Here is an 8,072-nt window from a genome sequence, read left to right on the forward strand (position 1 = left end):
CAACAGAATGGGAAAAAATTTTTGCAGCCTACCCGTCTGACAAGGGGCTGATATCCAGAATTTACAAAGAACTAAAGCAGATCCACAAGAAAAATGTCTTCTTTTTAGAAGTGTCTGTTCATATCCTTTGCCTACTTTTTGATGGGGTAGTTTTTTGTTTTTTTTTTTTTTTTTCTTCTAAATCTGCTTTAGCTCTTTGTAGATTCTGGATATTAGCCCTTTGTCAGATGGGTAGATTACAAAATGTTTTTCCCATTCTGTTGGTTGCTGGTCTTATTCCTCTTTATACTCTTCATGATACTTAATACAATCTATTGCACATAGTGGATAATACAATAAGTATGTTTTAATTGACTTGAGATGAGAGGGATGGTTTAAGTAGAGGTAGCATTGATAGTATTATGCTTTGTACCAAGTACCATGCCAAAGTTCCGCAAGAATTATCTGATCACACAGTTCTGTGAGATAAGCACCATTTTTAGCCTTATTTGTCCAAGAATTCATAGCCAGTAAGCTGTCAAATCTGGACCAGAATCCAAATTCCTCTGGCTCCAGATTCTTTGCTCTTAGTCATTGTGCTATAGTACAAAAGAAGGTGGGAACTCAAACATTTTCAGTTTAGAATATGATTCATGGATGAATTTGGCATGAAAGGCTAATTTTTATTTCCTGAAGGACATAGCAGCTAGGTTAGGGACTATATTGTGGAAGGCTCTGAACGCCAGGCATGGTAGAAGAAGTTACCTCCTTTCCGTAGCTCTCCATCTGCACCAGTCTAGATCACCGTCTGAGGCCCAACTCAAACACTCCTTATTATTTGAAGACTTCCAGGATCTTCCAAGTTATGATGAATTGTCCCTGCTACCACAGCACTTTGTTCATACCTTTGTTATAATACATAATCTATCCTTCCTTCCTTCTTTCCTTCCTTCCTTCCTTTCTTCCTCTTTCTTTATATATCTCTTTCCCGCCTTCCCCATTTTTCCTTTCCCCTTTCTTTTCACCTTTCCCCTTCCCCTTCCCCTTCCCCTTCCCTTTCCCCTTCCCTTTCCCTTCCCTTCCCTTTCCTTCCCTTCCCTTCCTTTCCTTTCCTTTCCTTCAACAGAGCCTCACTCTGTTCCCTTCCCTTGCCCCTTCCCTTTTCCCTTCCCTTCCCTTCCTTCCTCCTTTCCTTTCCTTTCCTTTCCTTTCCTTTCCTTTCCTTTCCTTTCCTTTCCTTTCTTTGACAGAGCCTCACTCTGTTACCCAGGCTGGAGTGCAGTGGCATGATCTCGCCTCCCCTGGGTTCAAGCTACTCTCCAGCCTCAACCTTCAAGTAGCTGGGACTACAGGGGTGCACCACCATGCCTGGCTAGTTTTTGTATTTTTTGTAGAGATGAGGGTTCACCATGTTGCCCAGGCTGGTCTCAAACTTCTGGGCTCAATCAATCTGCCCACCTTATCCTCTCAAAGTGCTGGGATTATAGGTGTGAGCTGCTGCACCTGGCCAATATGACTTTCTAAATGGAAATAGTTTGTGGCTGTGTCTGTCTTCTTCACATTTTGTAAACTCCTTGAGAGTAGGCATTTTATTTATGATTGTATACCTCTTTTTATTTAGCAACTGATACATAGTAGATGCTTGTCTTACTCCATTTTTTGTTGCTATAAGTGAATACCTGAAACTCGACAATTTACAAAGAAAAGAGGTTTATTTAGCTCATGGTTCTACAGGCTGGGACGTTTAAGATTTGGCAGCTGCATCTGGTAGCTTCTGATGAGGGCCTTGTACTGCATCAAAACATGACAGAAATGGAAGGGAAAGCAGTTCCCTGCAAATACAGTAAAACAGAAAACACAAGAGGCAACCTCACTTTATAACAACTTGCACTTGCATAACCAATCCAGTCCCACAAAGAGTAAGAATTGACTCACTCCTCCCAGACTGCTTTAATCCCTTCACGAGAGTGAATCTTTAGTGGCCCAGAAGCCTTTTAAAGGTTCCACAGTCTCTCAACACTGTTACATTGGGGACTAAGTCTCAATATGAGCTTTGGTAGGCATAAACCATATTCAAATTATAACAATGCTCAATAAATGTTAGTTGAATTAAATGTTTCATTGGGAGAATATAGACATGAATAAGGCATGGTTTTTTGCCCTCAAGAGAAGCCAACATTCTATCAAGGGAAACAGTACATTATTCCATATGAGAAGCTACACTAGTGACATGTATACAGTATATGGAATTCAGCAATCAATTAGAAAACACAATAGGAAAAATAGCCCATTCATGATATTCCCAAAATCTTAAGGCAGCTAGGAGGATAGCTAACAAAGATGTATAAACCATTATACAGAAAAGTATAAGATTCAACTAAAAGAAATTTAATAAAAATTAGAAAGTGGAAGAGTATGCTTGTTAAGAACTACAAAAGGTCTAGAATTGGACCCTATTTACAAATTTACAAATTAGCCTGACACACACAGTTTCATGTATTCTGTCAGAAAACATGAGAATCTTGCATGAGAGGCAAAGGACTTTATTACTCAGAAAAAGCAGTAGCTAGAACTTCTTGTCAGCTTGTGTCTTTTCCCATTGTCCCCCAAATCCCATACAGGCAATGCAAAGAATCAATGATGGTTGGCTGCACAGTGGGCTGCATTACAGGAAAGAAAAAATATATTTGGAGGATCCACTGCTTTTATTGAAAATGCAAATAAGCCTGTTCTTTGTGATGTTTTCTCATCCTTCAGCGTTTTTTACTGTAAACGTGGTCCTGAGAATGGCCAAGGTAAAGAGTCATCAGTCCCTTATAGTTTTGGCATCCCCAGCAAGAACATGCATGAATGCTTAGGGACCATGATGGGTTGTATTTCCCAACAATACTTCATTTGTATGTGGGGAGACTTTAAGTCAGAAAATTGGTAAGTCTTCTCAAATTAATACATAAATCCAATATTGTTCCAATCAAAATATTAACAGGCCAATTTTTTGTGGAATATGACACTTTAATTACAAAATTGGAAAAGGCACATAAAGTAAATTGGTATATGAAAAAAGTGACATTGAAAAGGAGTGAAAAAAGGATGAATAATTTAATAAATGTGATTGGGACACTTGTTTCCTTCTTGAAGAAAAATCTAGATCCATGTCTTATACAAAATAAAGTCTAGATGTATAAAAGACCAAAGCACACAATCAAAATCTTAAAACTGATAAAAGATTATGTCCTCAGAGTAGAGAATTTCCTAAACAACATCAGAAAACACAAGTTTTAAAGGAAAAGATTGATATATTTGATTCCACAAACATTGTATATTAAAAGACATGAGAATTAACATTAGTATTAAAAGATGAGCAATGATTGGTACAAGCTTTTGGGAAAACTAGTTGGCTCTATCCACTGAAGCTGAAACTATGCATTTCCTATGACCAGCAACTCCGCTTCTTGGTATATACCCAAGAAAAATGCATATGTTTATTCACTAAAGACATTATAAATATTTTGATGACAGCATTATTTGAAATAGCCCCAAACTGAAAAAAAAAAAAAACAAGTGTCCACCAACAGGAGAATAAATAAATAAATTGTGGTATATTCATACATCAAAATGTAGCACATAAAGGATAATAAACTACAAATTCACAACATGGATGAATCTCACAAACCTAATGTTGAGTAAAAGAACCCAAACACAGAGGAGTATATACTAAAAGATCCCAGTTATTTAAAGCAGAAAAGAGGCAAAGCTAATTGTCAGGAGAGTGGTTATCATCCCTGAGCATAGGGACTAGATAGGGGCACAAAAGAAGTTTGGGGGCAGGGGACTGGTAATATACTGTGTCTTGATCTGAAAGCTGTTTATATGGGTGTCTTTACTTTGTGAACATTTATCAAGATATACACCTAAGATATGTATGTATGTATGTATATTGTACTTAAATAAAACATTTTGAAAATCTGCCTAACAGGATACTTTCTCACCAGTAGATTTGCATGCATACTGAAAGTCATATTTTTCCACAAACAGGTTTATTCCAGTTATATTAGTTGTAAATTAACACAATATGGATGCAAAAAAGGAGATCAGCTCACCATTTCTATTGAACATAGTATTGGAAGTTCTAGCCAGAGCAATCAGGCAAGAAAAAGAAATAAAGGGTATTCAATTAGGAAAAGAGGAAGTCAAATTGTCTTTATTTGCAGATGACATGAATGTATATTTAGAAGACCCCATTGTTTCATCCCCAAATCTCTTTAAGATGATAAGCAACTTCAGCAAAGTCTTAGAATACAAAATCAATGTGCAAAAATCACAAGTATTCCTATACACCAATAACAGACAGAGAGCCAAATCATGAGTGAACTCCCATTCACAATTGCTGCAAAGAGAATAAAATACCTAGCAATACTAACAAAGGATGTGAAGGACCTCTTCAAGGAGAACTCAAACCACTGCTCAAGGAAATAAGAGAGGACACAAACAGATGGAGAAACATTCCGTGCTCATGGTTAGGAAGAATCAATATTGTGAAAATGGCCACACTGCCCAAAGTAATTTATAGATTCAATGCTATCCCCATCAAGCTACCATTGACCTTCTTCACAGAACTGGAAAAAAACACCATAAACTTCACATGGAACCATAAAAGAGCCTGCATAGCCAAGACAACCCTAAGCAAAAAGAACAAATCTGGAGGCATCATGCTACCTGACTTCAAACTATACAACCCAATCAAAACAGCATGGTACTGGTACCAAAACAGAGATATACACTAATGTAACAGAACAGACGCCTTGGAAGTAATGCTACACATCTACAACCATCTGATCTTTCACAAACCTGACAAAAACAAGTAATAGGGAAAGAATTCCCTGTTTAATAAATGATGTTGGGAAAACTGGCTAGCCATGTGCAGAAAGCTGAAACTGGACCCCTTCCTTACACCTTACACTAAAATTAACTCCAGATGGATTAAAGGCTTAAACATAAGACCTAACACCATAAAAACCCTAGAAGAAAACCTAGGCAAAACCATTCAGGACATAGGCATAGGCAAGGACTTCATGACTAAAACACCAAAAGCAATAGCAACAAAAGCCAAAATAGACAAATGGGATGTAATTAAACTTGAGAGCTTCTGCACAGCAAAATAAACAATGATTAGAATGAACCAGCTACCAATAGAATAGGAAAAAATTTTTGCAAGCTACTTGTCTGACAAAGGGCTAATATCCAGAATCTACAAAGAGCTAAAGCAGATTTAGAAGAAAAAAAAAAAACAAAAACAAAAAACTACACCATCAAAAAGTAGGCAAAGGATATGAACAGACACTTCTAAAAAGAAGACATTTATGCATGCAACAAACATGAAAAAATGCTCATCATCACTGGTCATTATAGAAATGCAAATCAAAACCATATTGAGAGACCATCTCACACCAGTTAGAATGGTGATCATTAAAAAATCTGGAGACAACAGATGCTGGAGAGGATGTGGAGAAACAGGAACACTTTTACACTATTAGCGGGAGTGTAAATTAGTTCAACCATTGTGGAAGACAGTGTGGCGATTCTTCAAGGATCTAGAAATAGAAATACCATTTGACCCAGCAATCCTATTACTGGATATATACCCAAAGGATTATAAATCATTCTATTATAAAGACACATGTACATGTATGTTCATTGTGGCAATGTTTACAATAGCAAAGACTTGGAACCAATACAAATGCCCAGAAATGATAGACTGGATAAAGAAAATGTGGCACATATACACCATGGAATACTACGCAGCCATAAAAAGGATGAGTTCATGTCCTTTGCAGGGAGATGGATGAATCTAGAAACCACCACTCTCAGCAAACTAACACAAGAGCAGGAAACCAAACACCATGCGTTCTGACTCATAGGTGGGTGTTGAACAATGAGAACACATGGACACAGGGAGGGGAACATCACATGCTAGGGTGTGTTGGGGTTGGGGGTTAGGGGAGGGATAGCAGGGGGTGGGGAGGTTGGGGAGTTATAACATTGGGAGAAATGCCTAATGTAGGTGATGGAGGGATGGAGGCAGCAAACCACCATGGCATGTATGTACCTAAGCAACAATCCTGCAAGATCTGCACATGTACTCCAGAACATAAAGTATAATTTAAAAAAGGAGACCAGCAACAGATTTAAAGAAACTTTTTTCAAAATACATTGCTGACCAATAATTATGTACAGAATATGTGAAGAACCCCTAAGAAGCAATACTTAAAAAACAAACAACTTAAAGGAAAAATAGGTAAATGACCTGAAAAAGTACTTCACAGAAGAGGAAATATGTATAACCAGGAAACTTCTAAAAAAGATGTTCATCCTCGTTCAAGTCCTTTGCAGCGACATGGATGAAACTGGAAACTATCATTCTCAGCAAACTAATACAGGAACAGAAAACCAAACACTGCATGTTCTCACTCATAAGTGGGAGTTGAACAATGAGAGCACATGGACACAGGGAGGGGAACATCACACACTGGGGCCTCTCAGGGATTGCGGGGCTGTAGGAGATCAGTCAGGGTGGTGGGAGAAATTATAGGAAAGACGTAAACCTTCTTGGAAGGTCAGGAGGTTTTGCAAAGCTTTGGGGAAGAATAAGCTGCAGGTGGCTCTTCTTATCCTGAGGCAAAGGGTGAGGAGTAGGTACAAGGGAATGTAGGGGAGTTTATCTAAATAGCTTGTTTACTCATGTTGTCCTAAAACCGACCTTTGATCATCTGTGCATAGGACTGCACTCTACTCAGGGGATCGACAATGATAGTCACCCACAAATTGTGTTTGTTCCAGGCCTTTGTCATACAATCTGTACTAAAATAAATATGAGCATCTCTGGCTTATTGGGGCCACACTTTCTCATCAGTGGTGCTAAGCCGTGCAGTTCCATAGCCATGCTCACAGGCAAAATACCTGTGTCTGCATACTCGTTTCATCTGTCACTCAGCCAGAGTCTGTGGGACAGATTCAACAGCTGATGCCCTCACATGAAGAAAGCTGCAACAGATCACAATGGAACCCTCGAAAATGAAGGTGAAGAGAGTGTGCAGTCAGGAAGTCAGTAAGTAAGTCATTGGTGCCCACTTGGGATTTCCAAGTTTAAGGGTATTGTTAAAGCTAGGGTTTCATCATAGGACAACAGTTATCAGCACAACAGATAGTACATAAAAGTATTGAGACAGCTGCTTGAAACTAGCAGAGCCTTGGTTTTGCAGGCCCAATTAAGGGACCTAATGCAAACTGTTGTTTGCCATAACCCATGGCTCCTGGAAGAAGGTACACTAGACATAGAACTCTGGGAACAAGTAGGGAGAAATCTTAAACAACATCATGCACAAGGGCAATGGGTCTCAGTAATATCTTTAATGTTATGGGCCTTAGTCAGGGCTTCTTTGGCCGCACTCTACACAGAAGAGCCGAAAAAGGGAAGGGAGGAGGAACCGTCACCTATCTTACCACCTCCTTCTCCTTCAGCCCTGCAATTACTGGGTAAAAGTGCCACAGAGAAAACAGAGGTTCTCCCTGAGACCCTTCCCCTATACATTGAAAAAAGGACAAGGGAGACACTACAGCTATGGGACCCTGTCTTAGGCAAGCAGTATCAGAAGGGTAGCTCTTGTCCTGCCTGGTAATGCAAGATTGACAAGACAATCAGGTATATGAACCCATTTCTTTTGATGCTTATAAAGAGATAAGAAAAAGCACTAGAGAAAATGGAGCTCCTGGCCCATTTATGAAAGGATTAATTGAAGCCATAGCAGACAACTTCTGTATGACTCCATGGAACTGGTCAGTTCAAGCTAAAACAACCTTAAAGCCCAGTCAATACCTCCTCTGGAAGTCAGAATTTGATGAGTTGTGTGAACAACAAGCCAACCAGAATCAAGTGGCTGGGCAAGACAGAACAGCTGTTATGCTCCAGGGGAGGGGTCCCTATGCCAATAAACAACAACAATTTAGTTTCGTTCCCCAAGCCTATGTATGAGTGGCTTTGTGCACTCAGGGCTTTGGGCCAAATTCCCAAAAGTGGAGTTCAGCAGGGATCTTTT

The sequence above is a fragment of the Saimiri boliviensis genome, chromosome X (assembly GCF_048565385.1).
Source record: "Saimiri boliviensis isolate mSaiBol1 chromosome X, mSaiBol1.pri, whole genome shotgun sequence".
Taxonomy (NCBI): Eukaryota; Metazoa; Chordata; class Mammalia; order Primates; family Cebidae; genus Saimiri; species Saimiri boliviensis.